Source organism: Ovis canadensis, chromosome 21 (genome assembly GCF_042477335.2).
Source record: "Ovis canadensis isolate MfBH-ARS-UI-01 breed Bighorn chromosome 21, ARS-UI_OviCan_v2, whole genome shotgun sequence".
NCBI lineage: Eukaryota > Metazoa > Chordata > Mammalia > Artiodactyla > Bovidae > Ovis > Ovis canadensis.
This window is the reverse complement of record NC_091265.1, coordinates 25,484,916-25,506,640: the sequence shown is the minus strand read 5'-3', so window position 1 is coordinate 25,506,640 and position 21,725 is coordinate 25,484,916. Positions and strand designations below refer to the sequence as shown.

Sequence of the window (21,725 nt, the reverse complement as noted above, 5' to 3'; positions counted from 1 at the left end):
CAAAAAACAAACAAACAAAAATTTCCTTGCAGACAAATGTCTAGGACCAGATGGCTTCACTGAGGAATTCTGCCAAACATACAAACAAGAACTTATACTGATCCTTCTCAAACTCTTCCAAGAGACTGAAGTGGAGATAACACTCTCAAGGTCATTCTATGAAGCCACCATCACCCTGATACCAAAACTTGACAGAGACACTACCAAAGAAGAAAATTACAGGCCAGTTTCTTTGATGAATATAGATGCAAAACTTCTCAAAAAGTAACTGAATCTAACAACACATGAAAAAGATCAGATACCACAATGAAGCTGGATTCATTCATTCCTTGGACCCAGGGTCATAAGAATGGTTCAATACATACAAGTCAATCCATGTGCTACATAAACCACATCAACAAAAGAAAAAAAAAACACATAATCATTTCAATAAATACAGAAAAGGTATTTGATAAAATTCAATATCCATTCCAGAGAAGGCAATGGCAACCCACTCCAGTATTCTTGCCTGGAAAATCCCATGGATGGAGGAGCCTGGTAGGCTGCAGTCCATGGGGTTGCTAAGAGTCAGGCACAACTGAGCGACTTCACTTTCCCTTTTCACTTTCATGCATTGGAGAAGGAAATGGCAACCCACTCCAGTGTTCTTGCCTGGAGAATCCCAGGGACAGAGGAGCCTAGTGGGCTGCCTTCTATGGGGTCACACAGACTCGGACATGACTGAAGAGACTTAGCAGCAGCAGCAGCAACATCCATTCATGATGAAAACTCTTACCATGGTGGCTGTTCAGTTCAGTTCAGTTCAGTTCAGTCGCTCAGTTGTGTCCGACTCTTTGCGACCTCATGAATGGAAGCACGCCAGGCCTCCCTGTCCATCACCAACTCCTGGAGTTCACCCAGATTCACATCCATCAAGTCAGTGATGCCATCCAGCCATCCCATCCTCCGTCGTCCTCTTCTCCTCCTGCCCCCAATCCCTCCCAGCATCAGAGTCTTTTCCAATGAGTCAACTCTTCGCATAAGGTGGCCAAAGTACTGGAGTTTCAGCTTTAGCATCATTCCTTCCAAAGAAATCCCAGGGCTGATCTCCTTCAGAGTGGACTGGTTGGATCTCCTTGCAGTCCAAGGGACTCTCAAGAGTCTTCTCCAACACCGCAGTTCAAAAGCATCAATTCTTTGGTGCTCAGCCTTCTTCACAGTCCAACTCTCACATCCATACATGACCACAGGAAAAACCATAGCCTTGACTAGACAGACCTTATTCGGCAAAGTAATGTCTCTGCTTTTGAATATGCTATCTAGGTTGGTCATAACTTTTCTTCCAAGGAGTAAGCGTCTTTTAATTTCATGGCTGCAGTCACCATCTGCAGTGATTTTGGAGCCCAAGAAAAGAAAGTCTGACACTGTTTCCACTGTTCCCCATCTATTTCCCATGAAGTGATGGGACTGGATGCCATGATCTTTGTTTTCTGAATGTTGAGCTTTAAGCCAACTTTTTCACTCTCCACTTCCACTTTCATCAAGAGGCTTTTTAGTTCCTCTTCACTTTCTGCCATAAGGGTGGTGTCATCTGCATATCTGAGGTGATTGATATTTCTCCTGGCAATCTTGATTCCAGCTTGCGTTTCTTACAGTGCAGCATTTCTCATGATGTACTCTGCATAGAAGTTAAATAAATAGAAGGAACATATCTCAACATAATAAAAGCTATTTATGACAAACCCACAGGCAACATAATACTCAATGGTGAAAAGCTGAAAGCCTTCTCATTAAAATCTGGAACAAGACAAGGATGCCCACTTTCATCACTTTTATTCAGCATAGTCTTGGAAGTCCTAGCCAGAACAATCAGAAAATAAACAAAAATAAAAAGTGTCCAAATTGGAAAGGATAGATAAAACTGTCACTATATGCAGATGACATGATACTATATATAGAAAACCCTAAAGACACCATGCAAAAGCTATGAGAACTGATAAACAAACACAGAAAGGTAGCAAGTATACAAGATCAACACACAGAAGTCAGTTGCATTTCTTACACTAACAATGAAATATCAGAAAGGGGAAGTCAAAGAACAATCCTTTTTAAAATTACATCAAAAAATAAAATACTTAGGTATAAATCTGACCAAGGAGGTGAAAGACTTATAAGCTGAGAAATATAAAACATGATAAAGGAAACTGAAGGTGATTCAAAGAAATGGAAAGATATCCCATGCTCTTAGATTGGAAGAGTTAATATTGTTAAGATGGCCATACTGCCCAAAGTAATCTATGAATTTAATGATATCCCTATCAAATTACCCATGACATTTTTCACAGAACTAGAATAATCCTAAAATTTATATGAAGCCCATTTAAGACTCAGAATTACAAAAGCAATCCTGAGGAAAAAGAACAAAGTTAGAGGCACAGCCTCCCAGACTTCAGACAATACTACAAAGCTACAGTAATCTGAACAGTATGGTATTGGCACAAAAACAGACATATGGATCAATGAACAGAATAAAGAGCCCCAAAATAAGTCCACACACCTACGGTCAATTAATCTTTGACAAAGGAGGCAAGAATATACAATGGAGAAAAAACAGTCTCTTCAGCAAGTGGTGTTGGGAAAGCTGGACAGTTGTATGTAAACTAATGAAGTCAGAACAATCCCTTGCATAATACACAAAAATAAACTCAAAATGGCTTAAAGGTGTAAGTATAAGATGTGATACCATAAAACTCCTAGAAGAGAACATAGGCAAAAGATTCTCTGACATAAATTGCACCAATGTTTTCTTAGGTCAGTCTCTCAAGGCAAGAGGAATAAAAGCAAGATAAACAAACAGGACCTAATCAAACTTACAAACTTTTGCACAGCAAGGGAAACCATAAATAAAATGAAAAGGCAGTCTATGGACTGGGAGAAAATATTTGCAAACTATGCAACTAACAAGGACGTAACTTCCAAAATATATAAACAGCTCTTACAATTTAAAAAAAAAAAAAAAAACAACACCCAATCAAAAGATGGGCAGGAGAGCAGAACAGACATTTCTCCAAAGAAGAAATGTCATACAGATGGCCAATAGGTACATGAAAGTTGCTCAGTATTACTAATTGTTAGAGAAATGCAAATCAAAACAACAATTGAGATATCATCCCACATTAGTCAGAATGGCCATCCTCAAAAAGTCTACAAATAATAAATGCTGGAAAGGGTGTGGAGCTAAGAGAACCCTTGCACTACTGATGGGAGCATAAATTCTCTCTACAGAGAACAGTATAGAGGTTCCTTAAAAAATGAAAATAGAGGTATCATATAATCCAGCAATCCCACTCCTGGACATACATTCAAAGAACAGTCTTAATTTAAAAAGATCCATGCATCCCAATGTTCATAGCAGGACAATTTGCAATAGCCAAGACATGGAAGCAGCCTAAATGTCCATCAACAGGTGAATGCATAAACAAGATGTGGTATATATATAAAATGGAATACTACTCAGCTATAAAAATTGAGGGTTCCTTGGACTGCAAGGAGAGCCAACCAGTTCATCCTAAAGGAGATCAGTCCTGAATGTTGATTGGAAGGACTGATGTTGAAGCTGAAACTCCAGTGCTTTGGCCACCTGCTGCGAAGAGCTGACTCATTTGAAAAGACCCTGATGATGGGAAAGACTGGGGGCAGGAGGAGAAGGGGATGACAGAGGATGAGATGGTTGGATGGTATCACTGACTCAGTGGGCATGAGTTTGGGTAAACTCAGGGAGTTGGTGATGGTCAGGGAGGCCTGGCATGCTTGCGGTTCATGGGGTTGCAAAGAGTTGGACATGACTGAGCGACTGAACTGAACTGAAAAAAAAATGAAGGAAAAAAAGAGTGAAATAATGCCATTTGCAGCAACATGAATGGGCCTAGAGATTATCATACTAAGTGAAATAAGTCAGAGAAAGACAAATATCATATGATATCACTTATATGTGGAATCTAAAATATGATACAAATGAACTTATTTATAAAAGAGAAACAGACTCACAGACATGGAAAACAAATTTATGGTTACCAAAGGGAAAAGGTGTGGGGAGAGAGATAAGCTAGAAGTTTGAGATTAGCAGATACAAACTACTATACATAAAATAAACAGCAAGGTCCTACTATATAGCAAAGGGAACCACATTCAATATCTTGCAATAAACTATAATGGAAGAATCTACACATAAACACACACACACACACATATGAATCACTTTGTTGTATACCAGAAACTAGCAAAACATTGTAAATTAACGGCTTTCATAAGAAAAGAAAAGGAATTAAAAGATTATAAGCTCCTTGAAAGCAAAGAATGAATCTTAGCAGCAAGCAATGGCTGAATAAAAAGTGTTAAGTAAATGTTTACTAATAAATGAAAGAAAAAAACCAAAACCAATGTATACCAAGACCCTACCCCCAGGTAAGGCTAAGGTCTATACCCATTCTCATTCTTACCACTCAAAGTGAAGTTACGAACCCTTGACATCACCTGGGAACTTCTTAGCAACAGGTTATCTAACCCCAGTCGAGGCTAATGAATCAGAAGATCCACTGTGGCCTGATCCCCAGGAGATTTGTTTACAGGTGACACTTTGAGAAGCACCGCTTAGTCAGGAGGAATGGGAGGAATGAGCAGGCCTGAGTCTCCTGGAAGAGGGCACCTGTGGCTCCAGCCCGGAGGGACAGGGGAAGACAGAATCTGTCAGGTGGTGTCCAGAGTGATTTCTCAAATTGTGACCACTGTCCATCGGGGCCTGGGCTGATGGCCAGACGGCTCTGCATCAGAGGAGCTAGGACCTCGGCCTGGCTGCCTGCAGACTGCAGGAAAGTGTGAGCAGAGGTGGGGGGTACTTCCCAGGTGGCGCTAGGGGGAAAGAACCTGCCTGCCCACGAAGGGAACACAGGCGATGCGGGTTTGATCCCTGCGTCGGAAAGATCCCCTGCAGAAGAAAATGGCAATCCACTCCAGTGTTCTTGCTTGGAAAATTCCATGGACAGAAGAGCCTGGGGGTTACAGTCCACGGGGTCACAAAGAGTCGGACACGACTGAGTGACTGAGCATGCGCGCCCATGGACAGAGGTGGAGTTACAGAGCCTCAGCCCGGGCTCGAAGGCAACGTCCAAGGTCAAGGAAGTAAGAAATCAAGTCCAGGGGCATCAGGCGAGAGAACCTAAAACCGGTCATGCTGGTGCACGGAGCCAGAGCCTAGAGAACAGAAACAGCCACTTCTAATACTCGGCTTTCCAGGTGGTGCTCGTGGTGAAGAACCCGCCTGCCAATGCAGGAGACGTAAGACACACGGGTTCGATCCCTGGGTTGGGAAGATCCCTTGGAGGAGAAAATGGCAACCCACTCCAGTATTCTTGCCTGGAGAGTCCCATGGACAGAGGGGCCTGGCGGGGTACAGAGGGGTCTCAAAGAATCGGACACGACTGAAGTGACTTGGCACGCACGCCCTAATACTCACTGAGCAGCTGACGGGTAAGACAGTGAGCTCTCCCTTCAGGAAAGCCTGCTCCTTGTTCTGGGTCTCCCGCCTTCACTGTGTGGGTGGGCGGGCCTTTGCAGCTGTTTCTGTAGTCCACGTGACGGGGCTCGACATTACAGTAAGGGCAGGCGTGACACTTGCTAGTAAGTTCCTGTCCTGCTGATTGAGAGACAACAGTGTGGGAAAGTGAACATTTCAGAGACTAGCTTTGCAATTTTTGTGAAAAACTGGGTAGATATTCCCAGAGCCTTTCGCTCACACCCTGGCCCTGTGTGTTTTCAGTCAGGAGTGGGCTGCGCTTCAGGAGATAATAGGAGATAATAGATAATGCTTCAGGCATCTTCAGCATCAGATGCCCCCTAGTCACCCAGATACACTGACTGGTATATGGCAGTGGAAGGGAAAGATCCAGGTAATGGCAGAAGTGTGTTTAGGAAATGCAAAATGAGACACCCTTAAAAAATGTTGGTAGGTCCATGGCATAGCTGCCTACGAAGGGGTCACGGGGACTGGCAGATGTTTCTTGTGATGACAGTTTTTTCAGACCTCACCCTGACCTTCTGCCACACTAGGAGTTTAGAAAACATATGGCCACTATGGAGAACAAGATGAAGATCCTTAAGAAAGTAAAAATAGAACTACCATTCAGTTCAGTTCAGCTCAGTTCAGTCACTCAATCATGTCCGACCCTTTGTAACTACATGGACCGCAGCACACCAGGCTTCCCTGTCCATCACCAACTGCTGGAGCTTGCTCAAACTCATGTCCATCAAGTTGGTGATGCCATCCAACCATCTCATCCTCTGTCGTCCCCTTCTCCTCCTGCCTTCAATCTTTCCCAGCATCAGGGTATTTTCCAATGAGTCAGTTCTTCACCTCAGGTAGCCAAAGTATTGGAGCTTCTGCTTCAGCATCAGTCCTGCCAATGAATATTCAGGACTGATATCCTTTAGGACTGAATGGTTTGATCTGCTTGCAGTCCAGGGGACTCTCAAGAGTTCTCCAACACCACAGTTCAAAAGCATCAATTCTTCAGTGTTCAACTTTCTTTATAGTCCAATTCTCACATCCATACATGACTCCTGGAAAAACCATAGCTTTGACTAGATGGACCTTTGTTGACAAAGTAATGTCTCTGTTTTTTTAGTATGCTGTCTAGGTAGGTCATAGCTTTTCTTCAGAGGAGCAATTGTCTTTTAATTTCATGGCTGCGGTCAAAATCTGCAGTGATTTTGGAGCCCAAGGAAAGTAAGTATGTCACTGTTTTCATTGTTTCCCCATCTATTTGCCATGAAGTGATGGGACTGGATGCCATGATCTTAGTTTTTTGAATGTTGAGTTTTAAGCCAGCTTTTTCACTCTCCTCTTTCATTTTCACCAAGAGGCTCTAGTTCTTCTTCACTTTCTGCCATAATGGTGGTGTCATCTGCGTATCTGAGGTTATTGATATTTCTCCCAGCAATCTTGATTCCAGCTTGTGCTTCATCCAGCCTGGCATTTCACATGATGTACTCTGCATAGAAGTTAAATAAGCTGGGTTACAATATACAGCCTTGACATAACTCCTTTCCCAATTTGGAACTAGTCTGTTGTTCCATGTCCGGTTCTAACTGTTGCTTCTTGACCTGCATACAGATTTGTCAGGAGGCAGGTAAAGTGGTCTGGTATTCCCATCTCTTGAAGAATTTTCTCCAGTTTGTTGTGATGGACACAGTCAAAGGCTTTGGTGTAGTCAAGAAAGCAGAAGTAGATGTTTTTCTGGAACTCTCTTGCTTTTCCTATGATCCACCAGATGTTGGCAATTTGATCTCTGGTTCCTCTGCCTTTTCCAAGTCCAACTTAGAAAAGGAACTTAGATCTGGAAGTTCATGGCTCATGTACTATTGAAGCCTGACTTGGAGAATTTTGAGAATTACTTTACTAGTGTGTGAGATGAGTACAATTGTGTGGTAGTTTGAATATTCTTTGGTATTGTCCTTCTTTGGGATTGGAATGAAAACTGTCTTTTTCCAGTCCTGTGGCCACTGATGAGTTTTCCAAATTTGCTGGTATATTGAGTGCAGCACTTTGACAACATCATCTTTCAGGATTTGAAATAGCTCAACTGGAATTCCATCACCTCCACTAACTTTGTTCATAGTAATGTTTTAAAGCCCATTTGACTTCGCATTCCAGGATGTCTGGCTCTAAGTGAGTGATCACACCAGTGATTATCTGGGTCATGAAGATCTTTTTTGTATAGTGCTTCTATGTATTCTTGCTACCTCTTCTTAATATCTTCTGCTTCTGTTGGGTCCATACCATTTATGTTCTTTATTGAGCCCATCTTTGCATGAAATATTCTTTTGGTATCTCTGGTTACCATCAGAATCATCATAAGACCCAGCAATCCCACTACTGGGCATATGCCCTGAGGAAACCATAACTCAAAAAGACACGTGCACCCAGTGTTCATTGCAGCACTATTAACATTACCCAGGACAACAGAAGTAATTTAATGTTCACAGACAGATGAATGAATGAAGATGTGGTACATATATACAGTGGAATATCACCCAGCCATTAAAAGAAACAAAACTGGGTCATTTGTAGAGACAAGGACCTAGATAGAGTCTGTCATACAGAGTAAAGTAAGTCAGAAAAACAAATGTCTTATATTAATGCATACATGTGAAATCTAGAAATATGGTACAGATGAACCTATTTGCAAGGCAGGAATAGAGACGCAGAAGTAGAGAACAAACAGATGGACACAGGGTAGGGGGCAAAAGGGGAGTGGGATGAACTGGGAGATTGGGATTGACCTACATTCACTCCCAAGTGTAAAACAGATAGCTAGAGGGAAACTGCTGTATCAGACCGGGAGCTCAGCGTGGTGTGATGACCTAGAGGGGTGGGTGGGGGAGGGTGGGAGGAAGGTCCGAGAAGGAGGGACTGTATGTATACATATACTGTATACAGATACAGCTGATTCGCCTCACTGTATAGCAGAAACCAACACAGCACTGTGAAGCTACTGCACTCCAATGGAAAAGGAAGCGCTCTTAACCCCAGTAACCATATTTGACATTACCATTAGGTAATCTTCTGAAAATTTAACGAGGAATTATTCACAAGTTACCTGATGACAAAATACAGCCATAAAACATAGTGTTTGGTATTTCTAAGGCATCCCTGGTGGACGAACGAATCTCTCCCAAAAGACCCATCTAACAGGGAAAAAAAAAAACACCAAATAAATATGAATTCGCATTGTGCTAAAATTTTTCTGAATATGCAAGAATTTAAGTAGACAAATTTCAAAACTGGCTTTCCTCCTTAGTATGTAGGCAGTAAATTACTAAGGAGAACTCATCATGTCTTGAGATAGTATTACCCCCAAAATTACTTTTACAAGCATTGTAGAATGATTCAGCAGGTTAACTTGACACTGCTCAAGTATCATTTTATTTCAAGTAACACTTCCTGGTAAACAGGTTTTTAATTAAAAAGGAAAATTATATTTGCATCCCTGAAAGATAAGAAACTACAGGTTATTTAACTATCTACAGTTTCTATCTTTACTCATCTTTGGCACCAGTTACAAAGGAAAACTACCTGCAAAGGATAATTTCTCCCACAATAATCCCTTCCAGGACTTAACAATTTATAGTGTTCACACATATGATTTCATTTGATCCTCTCAACAGTCCTGTAAGGCAGGTATAACAAGAATTAGCATTAACTTCATTTTATATGTGAGGAAGCTACATGACTTGCTCATGGTCATCCTGCAAGTGGGGTTCAGCCAGATCTTGAACCCCAAGTTGCTGACCCCAGGTCTATCTCAGTGTTATTAGCATCAGGTAAGCCGTGGCTAAGTCTACCTAATGTCTTAGGTCACACTGCAGAGGGACCTTGAGAGTCTTCTAGAGCAGTGATTCTCAAACTTTATTTCTTAGAAACTTAAAGGTCCACAGTGATACTTGGGATACTTGGGAAGCCACTCTAGGAAAGTGAGAAGTCTGGGTCCTGGGCTACTAGTCCAAACGAGCTCTGTGTTAATGTCTCAGGTAAAATTTCTTTGAAAGGAAATGATGTTTGAAACTCCAGAATACTAATCTAAACTACTCATTTTATAGATTGGAAAAGACCCATAAAGATCACATAATTTATCCTTGTTCACACTCAACTAAGGCTAGAAACCAGTCTTTTTGATTGGGATAAAAGTTAATCCTCTCAGTACGGTGCTTTGTCTGCCTCTGAAGTTCTCTGACTTTAGCGAGTAATCAGGAATACTTGCGGGGCTGGTTGCAGAGTTCTGAGTCCTCTCCCTGCCTTCCTCCACTGACAGAGGTTCTACTCAATAGGGCTGGGGTTGGGTCTGAGAACTTGCATTCCAGGTGATACTGATGCTGCTGAACCAGAGAACACATTTTGAGAACGACTTGTCTACAGGATATAAAACAACAGAAAAGTCAGCTGCATTGGCCAGCTAATTTCATCCATCTTATTTCAGTCTGGGAAAATGGTAAAAAGGAAGTTCCTCCTTCAGAATTTATAAATCCACTGCTCTCACCATATTACTACACATTCCTCACCAGCTAGCACTGATATTCTATCACATCAAAGATCCTAAATGATCCATGTAGCAGATGGCATTGGCGTTCCAGCCCACAGCCCCTTACCAGCTTCTGAGCTCATCTGCAATTGCACTGGGTGGTTTGCATGCTCCCTGCCAGCCTCCCACCTCAACAGCTAACATTTCTTTGTGCCTCTGTCTGGGGACTTTCTTTAGTCAACAAGAGTGTGCTCAGTCCGCAAGCACTGTGTGTGTGTGTGTAATTAATATCCCCACTTTCCAGGGTGACCTTCAAACAACGAGGCTATGACACTGCAGAAAAATACTCCAGAGTCACCATCTCTCTGGGGGACAACTGTGAAGCTTGTTCAAATGACTCCTCAGAGGGCCCCTGGTGAGACTGAGCCCCAGTCTCCCACAGCATCAACTTGCTCATTAGTGCACCCTTTCTTGGCATTTCTCCCTTTCCATCCACTCCTCCCCCTTCCTTACTTGTGCTTCCAGGGACCACTTCCTACATAAATTATCTGGATTGCAAGCTCTTATCTCAGAATCTGCTTTTGGGGAAATACAAATGAAGACACTCTAAGTTCTTCACGAAATTCATGGAAGCATCACCTGCTGTCAGACCCATATCTGCTTTTTTTCACCTCTCCATTCTATGCCCGAGGGCTTTATTTAAAGGTTTTGGGGCTGGACTCGATGGACATGAGTCTGAGTGAACTCCAGGAGATGGTGATGGACAGGGAGGCCTGGCGTGCTGCGATTCATGGGGTCACAAAGAGTTGGACACAACTGAGCAGCTGAACTGAACTGAACCCAAGTTCACAAAGAGTCAGACACAACTGAGCAACTGAACTGACTGAACCGAATCCAAGTTCAACAGTGTGTTGCAAAGCAGAAACATCACTCTGCCTACAAAGGTTCATATAGTCAACGCTGTGGTCTTTCCAGTAGTCAGGTATGGTTGTGGCAGCTGGACTATAAAGAAGGCAGAAGGCCAAAGAATCGATGCCCTAGAACTATGGTGCTAGAGAAGACTCCAAAAAGTCCCTTGGACAGTAAGGAGATCAAACCAGTTGATCTTAAGGAAGATCAACCCTGAATATTCATTGGAAGGACTGATGCTGATGCTGAAGCTCCAGTATTTTGGTTATGTGATGCAGACAGACGACTCATTGGAAAAGTCCCTGATGCTGGGAAAGACTGAGGACAGAAAGAGAAGAGGGCATCAAAGGATGAGATTGGATGGCATCACCAGTGCAAGGAACATGAACTCTGGGTGATGGTGAGGGACAGGGAGGCCAGGCGAGCTGCAGTCCACGGGGTCACAAAGAGTCAGACACGACTGGGCGACTGAAGTACAATAACAACAACAACAAAGCCAAGTTCAGTGCACTCAATGGGAGTTAAATGATACAACGATTGTTGCTGCCATAACAGTAGCAAAAATACAGACTGTTGAATCACGTGCAGATACTCATGACTCATTAATTGTACACCTAAATAGTCACTCTTTAGAAAGAGGCCCAAGTTCATGTAGTTCCAGATCTGTGAAGGATGACAGCTGAAAAAACCTGGCATTATGAATATTTTTCAAGCATGACTATAAAAAGCAACCATCAATTCTGAAATGGAGATAAGTTTCCTTTTGTACTGTTAAAGCAAGATTAACCTTCAGCAAATATTTACATTTAAGGAGTGGAGTTTCAGCAGTGATGACATCAACATTTGTCAAACTGCAGTTTGGATCTCAATTTAAAAAAAGAGCTATCGCAAAAACAATTAAATTGTCCTCAAATTGGAGCCAAATAGTGGAGACAGATCCCTTTGGTTTAAAACATAATTAAATTAATCAAATTGTATCCTAAATAATAGAGCTATTTCATGTATTTAATTCCATTTATTGTTGGTGGCTTAATTTTTAAAGAAAACAGCCTCATTGTGGCATAACTGACATATAATAGCAGTACAAATTTTGACATAAGCATGCACCCAAGAAACCACTGTGCTGGCTTGGTTTTGAAAGCAAGTCTACCTAATTTTAAGTGTATATCATTTTTTTTTTTTATAGCCTCATAGCTTATTTATTTTATTTTATTTTTTTTTTCAGGTTACTTCTTTTTTTTTTTATTTTTAGTTTTTTATTTTTTACATTTTAAAATCTTTAATTCTTACATGCATTCCCAAACATGAACCCCCCTCCCACCTCCCTCCCCATAACATCTTTCTGGGTCATCCCCAGTGTATATCATTTTTAAATCCAACTTTGGAATAATCTATTAATTACACTTATATAGTGACCACTATGAGCTAAAGCTCTTTACATTACTCCCTATTTTAAATGGCTGAGTATGCTCCAAAGTATATAGGTGCAAAACAAGAAGTAAATTCCAATCTCCAGAATTTAGAGGCATATCTCGCAAATAGTATTAACAATAAGTGCTACCACTTACTTGAGTTAGAAAAGGCTGTGGTCCATGCGATCAGATTGAATAGTTTTCTGTGATTATGGTTTCAGTGTGTCTGCCCTCTGATGCCCTCTCGCAACACCTACCGTCTTACTTGGGTTTCTCTTACCTTGGACATGGGGTATCTCTTCACAGGTGCTCCAGCAAAGCACAGCCACTGCTCCTTACCTTGGATGAGGTCACCCCTCCTGACCTTGAACGTGGAGTAGCTCCTCTCAGCCCTCCTGCACCGGTGCAGCTGCCGCTCCTTGGATGTGGGGTTGCTCCTCAGGCCGCCGCTCTTGACCTCAGAGTAGGGTAGCTCCTCTCAGCTGCCGCCCCTGACCTCGAACATGGGGTAGCTCCTCTCAGCCACTCCTGCAATGTCGCAGCCTGGCACTCTTGGTCACCGCCCCTGACCTTGGGCATGGGGTAGCTCCTCTCTGCCATGCTTCTGCATGATCCATTGCAGCCACCTCGCTTCAGAAAACTAGCCAATCTAATCACACAGACCACAGCCTTGTCTAACTCAATGAAACTAAGCCATGCCATGGGGGGCCACCCAAGACGGATGTGTCATGGTGGAGAGGTCTGACAGAATGTGGTCCACTGGAGAAGGGAACGGCAAACCATTTCAGTATTCTTGCTTTGAGAACCCCATGAACAGTATGAAAAGGCAAAATGATAGGATACTGAAAGAGGAATTCCCCAGGTCGGTAAGTGCCCAATATGCTACAGGAGATCAGTGGAGAAATAACTCCAGAAAGAATGAAGGGATGGAGCCAAAGCAAAAACAATACCCAGCTGTGGATGTGACTGGTGATAGAAGCAAGGTCCAATGCTGTAAAGAGCAGTATTGTATAGGAACCTGGAATGTTAGGTCTATGAATCAAGCCAAATTGGAGGTGGTCAGACAAGAGATGGCAAGAGTGAACATCGACATCCTAGGAATCAGCGAACTATAATGGACTGAAATGGGTGAAGTGAATGCAAATGACCATTATATCTACTACTGTGGGCAGAAATCCCTTAGAAGAAATGGAGTAGTCATCATGGTCAACAAAAAAGTCCAAAATGCAGTATTGGATGCAATCTCAAAAATGACAGAATGATCTCTATTAGTTTCCAAGGCAGTCCAAGCCTATGCCCCAACCAGTAATGCTGAAGAAGCTGAAGTTGAACGGTTCTATGAAGATCTACAAGACCTTTTAGAACTAACACCCGAAAAAGATGTCCTTTTCATTATAGGGGACTGGAATGCAAAAGTAGGAAGTCAAGACACACCTGGAGTAGCAGGCAAATTTGGCCTTGGGATGCAGAATGAAGCAGGACAAAGGCTAATAGAGTTTTGCCAAGAGAACACACTGGTCATAGAAAACACCTTCTTCCAACAACACAAGAGAAGACTCTACACATGGACATCAACAGATGGTCAACACTGAAATCAGATTGATTATATTCTTTGTAGCCAAAGATGGAGAAGGTCTATACAGTCAGCAAAAACAAGACCAGGAGCTGACTGTGGCTCAGATCATGAACTCCTTATTGCCAAATTCAGACTTAAATTGAAGAAAGTAGGGAAAACCGCTAGACCATTCAGGTATGACCTAAATCAAATGCCTTAAGATTATACAGTGGAAGTGAGAAATAGATTTAAGGGACTAGATCTGACAGACAGAGTGCCTGATGAACTATGGATGGAGGTTCGTGACATTGTACAGGAGACAGGGATCAAGACCGTCTCCATGGAAAAGAAATGCAAAAAAGCAAAATGGCTGTCTGAAGAGGCCTTAAAAATAGCTGTGAAAAGAAGAGAAGCGAAAAATGAAGGAGAAAAGGAAAGATATAAGCATCTGAATACAGAGTTCCAAAGAATAGCAAGGAGAGATAAGAAAGCCTTCCTCAGCAATCAGTGCGAAGAAATAGAGGAAAACAACAGAATGGGAAAGACTAGAGATCTCTTCAAGAAAATTAGAGATACCAAGGGAACATTTCATGGAAAGATGGGCTGGATAAAGGACAGAAGTGGTATGGACCTAACAGAAGCAGAAGATATTAAGAAGACGTGGCAAGAATACACAGAAGACCTGTACAAGAAAGATCTTCATGACCCAGATAATCACGATGGTGTGGTCACTTACCTAGAGCCAGTCATCCTGGAATGTGAAGTCAAGTGGGCCTTAGAAAGCATCACTACGAACAAAGCTAGTGGAGGTGATGGAATTCCAGTTGAGCTATTCCAAATCCTAAAAGATGATGCTGTGAATGTGCTGTACTCAATATGCCAGAACACTGGAAAACTCAGCAGTGGCCACAGGACTGGAAAAGGTCAGTTTTCATTCCAGTCGCAAAGGCAATGCCAAAGAATGCTCAAACTACCGCACAATTGCACTCATCTCACATGCTAGTAAAGTAATGCTCAAAATTTTCCAAGCCAGGCTTCAGCAATATGTAAACCATGAACCTCCAGCTGTTCAAGCTGGTTTTAGAAAAGGCAGAGGAACCAGAGATCAAATTGCCAACATCTGCTGGATCATCAGAAAAGCAAGAGAGTTCCAGAAAAACATCTATTTCTGCTTTATTGACTATGCCAAAGCCTTTGACTGTGTGGATCACAAGAAACTGTGGAAAATTCTTCAAGAGATGGGAATACCAGACCACCTGACCTGCCTCTTGAGAAATCTGTATGCAGGTCAGGAAGCAGCAGTTAGAACTGGACATGGAACAACAGACTGGTTCCAAATAGGAAAAGGAGTACATCAAGGCTGTATATTGTCACCCTGCTTATTTAACTCATATGCAGAGCACATCATGAGAAATGCTGGGCTGGAAAAAGCACAAGCTTGAATCAAGATTGCCAGGAGAAATATCAATAACCTCAGATATGCAGATGACACCACCCTTATGGCAGATAGTGAAGAGGAGCTAAAAAGCCTCTTGATGAAAGTGAAAGAAGAGTGTGAAAAAGTTGGCTTAAAGCTCAACATTCAGAAAACAAAGATCATGGCATCTGGTCCCATTACTTCATGGCAAATAGATGGGGAAACAGTGGAAACAGTGTCAGACTTTATTTTTTGGGTCTCCAAAATCACTGCAGATGGTGATTGCAGCCATGAAATTAAAAGACGCTTGCTCCTTGGAAGGAAAGTTTTGACCAACGTAGACAGCATATTCAAAAGCAGAGACATTACTTTGCCAACAAAGGTCTGTAAAGTCAAGGCTATGGTTTTTCCAGTGGTCATGTATGTATGTGAAATTTGGACTGTGAAGCAAGCTGAGTGCCAAAGAATTGATGCTTTTGAACTGTGGTGTTGGAGAAGACTCTCGAGAGTCCCTTGGACTGCAGGGAGATCCAACCAGTCCATCCTGAAGGAGATCAGTCCTGGGTGTTCATTGGAAGGACTGATGCTGAAGCTGAAACTCCAATACTTTGGCCACCTCATGCGAAGAGTTGACTCATTTGAAATGACCCTGATGCTGGGAGGGATTGGGGGCAGGAGGAGAAGGGGACGACAGAGGATGAGATGGCTGGATGGCATCACTGACTCGATGGACATGCATTTAGGTGAACTCCGGGAGTTGGTGATGGACAGGGAGGCCTGGCGTGCTGTGATTCATGCGGTTGCAAAGAGTTGGACACGACTGAGCGACTGAATTGATCTGAACTGAACCACTTACTTAGCATCTATCGTTGCCAAGGTCTATTTTGTAACTTTTTAGATACATCATTTGTAACCGTCACAACAGTCCTTTGAGATCAATATTACTAATTCTGTCTCACCAGTGAGCAAACCAAGATTAGAGACATTGAGTGACATTGAGTGAGATTAGAGACACTTAGCTAGCTAGAATATGACTAAGCTGGGAGTGAGAGTTATCCCACTATGCTATTTCCCAAATTGTTAATTTATTCAACAAATATATGCCAGGCTCTAGGTTAGATGTTGGAGATTACAGCAGTGAAGTTCATGTTTCCAGCATCATTAACTTAATAATCAGAGGTACAGATTGGCCATTTCACTGAAATACATTTTAACATATGTATAAAGATGACAAAGATGATAAAGATTATGAACATATCCACCACTGCTATAAGATTCCTCTTGATCCTGTCTAATTCCTGTCTCCTAACCCTCAGTTCAGTTCAGTCATTCAGTCGTGTCTGACTCCTTGCAACCCCATGAACTGCGGCCCGCCAGGCATCCCTGTCCATCACCAACCCCTGGAGCTTGCTCAGACTCACTACCCTACCTATAACAAAGCAACCGCTGATCTGCTTTCTTGTGCTGTGATCAGTTTGCATTTTCTGGAGTTTCATATAGATGGAATCGTGTGTGTGTGTCAGTCATATGCTCTGCGACTCCATAGACTGTAGCCCGCCAGGCTCCTCTGTCCATGTGATTTCCCAGACAAGAGCACTGGAGTGTGTCGCCATTTCCTCCTCCAGGGGATCTTCCTGACCCTTGTCTCTGCATCTTCTGCATTGGCGGGTGGATTCCTTATCACTGTGCCACCTGGGAACCCCAGATGGTATCACACAGACGTATTATTTGCCTGATTCCCCTTGGATATATTTGACCTTTATTCAATTTTTTAAAATCAGCTTTATTGAAGCATAACTAACATACAAACTCACCAATTTTAAGTGTAGAATTTGATGAGTTTTGATACAAGAATATCAATGTAATCACCACTAAATCAAGATACAGAACATGTGAAGAGGGATATTTTAAGTCTAAGCCAAGTTTTACCCTTAAAAGCACAAAATTTATTAGTTTCAGAAAAAGCCAAGTGTGCTACACAGGGGACATTCATGCATTATCCTGGGAGCACACTAAAATCAGTGCCACTTTGTCTCCTTTTTAAACCTGCACCGTTGTGGGAACTCGCATTCTTATTGTTTGTGGGAAACCTTTGTGACTGCTATTCCCAGGTGGTGCCAGTGGTAAAGAAACCGCCTGCCAATGCAAGGGATGCAAGAGACGTGGGTTCGATCCCTGGGTCAGAAAGATCCCCTGGAGAAGGAAATGGCAACCCACTCCAGTATTCTTGCCTGGAAAATTCCGTGGACAGAGGAGCTCAGTGGGCTACAGTCCACGGGGTCGCAAAGATTTGGACACGACTGAGCGACTGAACACAGGCACACACCTTACTCTTCTTTGAAACACCCCTTCAGTGCTTTGGGAAACAACTTCAGAGAGAACGTAACAGGAAGGGCCCGACTTCGACTCATTCACCTCTGCGATTTCTCGGTCGCCAGCCAGTCCAGTCACCTGCAGTGGAGAGCTTCACGTGGCCCCAGCGTCCGTCAGTCAGGCCATCTCAGTCTCTTTGCTATCTGTTCCCCAGCCTCCAGCCTCTCCCCACGCCATTCCCTCTAAACATCACCGTTCCACATCTCGTTCGGCAGCCGTGCTTTCAGCTTGCTGGGAAGTCTCTCCTCACGGCCCAACAGTGCCCGCAGGAGCAAGTCCACGCTCCGGGAGGCCGCCTTCGCAGGCTCCACCTGCTCGTCCTGCTGCTGAGGAGCAGCTGGGAGCCAGCTTCCAGGGCTGAGCCCGGCTCCGCCTGGGTGGGCTCTGGGCGTTTCGAGCTCCCTGGCGCTGGCACAGCGTGTGGAGTGGCCGGGGACTAGACGAAAGACATCGGGACCATACTGGTTGCAAGGGGATGCAAACGCACACCCTAAGCTTTGTCTGTTGCTGTTGTTTAGTCACCCAGTCGTGTTCGACTCTTTGCAGCCGCATGGGCTATATAGCCCACTAGGCTCTTCTGTCCATGGAAATTTCCAGGCCAGAGTTCTGGAGTGGGTTGCCATTTCTTCACTCTAGGGGATCTTCCCGACCCAGGGATCAAACCTGCATCTCCTGCTTGGCAGGTGGATCCCTTACCACCTGGGAAGTTTTACTTAGAAAGTCTAATTAGGCCTTTTGTTGGCATTATTAAGAAATGTCAGTGATGTATGTGAGTGTGGGGATTCAGACTTAACAATATTTAGAGCTTCTGTTGCTGCCTGTGTTAATTTTTTTTTTTTTTTTTTTTTGTCAAATATAAAACATGATGTGACTGGGTTCCTTTCTGAAAGGATCATATTTCACTTATCCAAACATTCACTAAATATCTCTTGAGCACCTATCACATATCTGGCTCTGTGCTAAGCCCTGGTGGTACCCTGGGGAAGCGGAGAGGTGCTGTGCTACGCCCTTACAGAGCTAACAGATGAGTTGATGACTCGGGCCAGGGCGAGGAGAGCCACGAAGAGGAGATGAGACGCCTTCCGGGAGCCGTGGGGACACGGCTGGCCCGCCAGCGTCCGCTCAGCACCCACCAGGCAGACGCAAGGCTCCTTCCCTGCAGGAGCGCCTCTGACCGCAGGGAACAGGAGCTCGGCCCTCTCCCGGCGCAGGCTTAACTGCGGGGGAGTCAGGGCCCCAGGGGGCTGCCCCAGGGGCAAAAGAGGACTGAGAACTAATCACCCCGCTCCCCGCTGGGGCGACCTCCGACAACTCTGAGGCTCTTCTCTGCCGCCTTAGCTGGAGCTGCCAGTACAAAATGCCAAAAACAGCAGCATTTTTTCTCACAGTTCTGAGAGGCTGGGTGGCTGAGATTAGGCTGCCAGCATAGCTGGTTTCCGGTGAAGCCTCTCTTCCTGGCGTGTGGGCAGCCACCAGATCTCTGTGTGTGCACGTGACCTCTTGTGTGACCCCAGAGGGAGACACAGAGAAAGGTCTCCGGTGTTTTCCTTATTTTTTTTTTAAGTATAGTTGCTTTACAATGTTTTATTACTTTCTTCTGTAAAGTGAATTGGCCACGTGTGTGTGTATATATATATATATATATATATATATATATATACATATGGGCTTCCCTGGTGGCTCAGCTGGTATCCGCCTGCAATATGGGAGACCTGGGTTAGATCCCTGGGTTGGGAAGATCCCCTGGAGAAGGGAAAGGCTACCCACTCTAGTATTCTGGCCTGAGAATTTCATGGACTGTATAGTCCATGGGGTCATAAAGAGTCATACACGACTAAGCAACTTTCACCTCATATATATATATAATATTTATTTAAATATAAAATACATTTATCATATTGATTTTTTAATATATTTATATACATATATCGCCTGTTCCTTGGAATTCCCTTCCCATTTAGTCAGAACAGAGCAATGAGTGGAGTTAGGTTCTCATTAGTTATCTATTTTATACGTTCAGTTCAGTTCAGTCGCTCAGTCGTGTCCGACTCTTTTCTATCCCATGAATCGCAGCACTCCAGGCCTCCCTGTCCATCACCATCTCCCGGAGTTCACTCAGACTCACGTCCATCGAGTCAGTGATGCCATCCAGCCATCTCATCCTCTGTCTTCCCCTTCTCCTCCTGCCCCCAATCTCTCCCAGCATCAGAGTCTTTTCCAATGAGTCAACTCTTTGCATGAGGTGGCCAAAGTACAGGAGTTTCAGCTTTAGCATCATTCCTTCCAAAGAAATCCCAGGACTGATCTCCTTCAGAATGGACTGGTTGGATCTCCTTGCAGTCCAAGGGACTCTCAAGAGTCTTCTCCAACACCACAGTTCAAAAGCATCAATTCTTTGGTGCTCAGCCTTCTTCACAGTCCAACTCTCACATCCATACATGACTACTGGAAAAACCATAGCCTTGACTAGACGGACCTTATTCAGCAAAGTAATGTCTCTGCTTTTGAATATGCTATCTAGGTTGGTCATAACTTTTCTTCCAAGGAATAAGCGTCTTTTAATTTCATGGCTGCAATAACCATCTGCAGTGATTTTGGAGCCCCAAAAAATAAAGTCTGACACTGTTTCTACTGTTTCCTCATCTATTTCGCATGAAGTGATGGGACCAGATGCCATGATCTTCATTTTCTGAATGTTGAGCTTTAAGCCAACTTTTTCACTCTCCTCTTTTACTTTCATCAAGAGGCTTTTTAGTTCCTCTTCACTTTCTGCCATTAGGGTGGTGTCATCTGCTTATCTGAGGTTATTGATATTTCTCCTGGCAATCTTGATTCCAGCTTGTGTTTCCTCCAGTCTAGCGTTTCTCATGATGTACTCTGCATAGAAGTTAAATAAGCAGGGTGACAATATACAGCCTTGACATACTCCTTTTCCTATTTGCAACCAGTCTATTGTTCCATGTTCAGTTCTAACTGTTGCTTCCTGACCTGCATACAGATTTCTCAAGAGGCAGGTCAGGTGGTCTGGTATTCCCATCTCTTTCAGAATTTTCCACAGTTTATTTTATACATAGCAGTGTGTATATGTCAGGGGCTTCCCTGGTGGCTCAGTGGTAAGAAATATGCCTGCAAAGAAGGAGACCTGGGTTCAATCCCTGGGTTGAGAAGATGCCCTGGAGGAGGGCACAGCAACTCACTCCAGTACGCTTGCCTGGAGAATCCCATGGACAAAGGCGCTGCAGCCCATGGGGTCGCACAGAGTCGGACATAACTGAGCAACTAAGAGGCAGCAGCAGCAGCTTGTAAAGGTCAATGTCAGTCTCCCAGCTCACCCAGCTCTCCCTTCCTGCCTTGATAACTAGCCATACGTTTGTTCTCTATGTCTGTCTCTATTTATGCTTTGCAAATAAGTTCATCTATACTATTTATATAAATTCCACACATATGCGTTAATAGACGATATTTGGTTTTCTCTGACTTCACTCTCAATGACATCTCTAGGTCCATCCACGTCTCTGCAAATATTGTGCTTCTTTTCATAAAGACACTAACCCTACTATATCTAGGCCCCACCTTTATGATCCCACTGTAGGACCTTCTTGATTTTTTTTTTCTTTTCTTTTCTTTTTTTTTTTTTTAAATTTTAATATCTTTAATTCTTACATGCGTTCCCAAACATGAACCCCCCTCCCTCCTCCCTCCCCATAACATCTCTCTGGGTCATCCCCATGCACCAGCCCCAAGCATGCTGCATCCTGCGTCAGACATAGACTGGCGATTCAATTCTTACATGATAGTACACATATTAGAATGTCATTCTCCCAAATCATCCCACCCTCTCCCTCTCCCTCTGAGTCCAAAGGTCCGTTATATACATCTGTGTCTCTTTCCCTGTCTTGCATACAGGGTCGTCATTGCCATCTTCCTAAATCCCATATATATATGTTAGTATACTGTATTGGTGTTTTCCTTTCTGGCTTACTTCACTCTGTATAATCAGCTCCAGT

At 43.4% G+C, this 21,725-nt stretch overlaps 1 long non-coding RNA gene across 1 annotated transcript; it reads right to left on the bottom strand.

Moving 5' to 3' along the window:
• Positions 1-406: 406 nt before the first annotated feature.
• LOC138426385 (uncharacterized) lies at positions 407-11,331 on the bottom strand. The gene is made up of 3 exons (XR_011251630.1): positions 8,634-11,331; positions 5,492-5,668; positions 407-1,657 (listed from the first exon to the last, which is right to left on the bottom strand). It is a non-coding gene; the product is annotated as an uncharacterized lncRNA (long non-coding RNA).
• Positions 11,332-21,725: the final 10,394 nt, after the last annotated feature.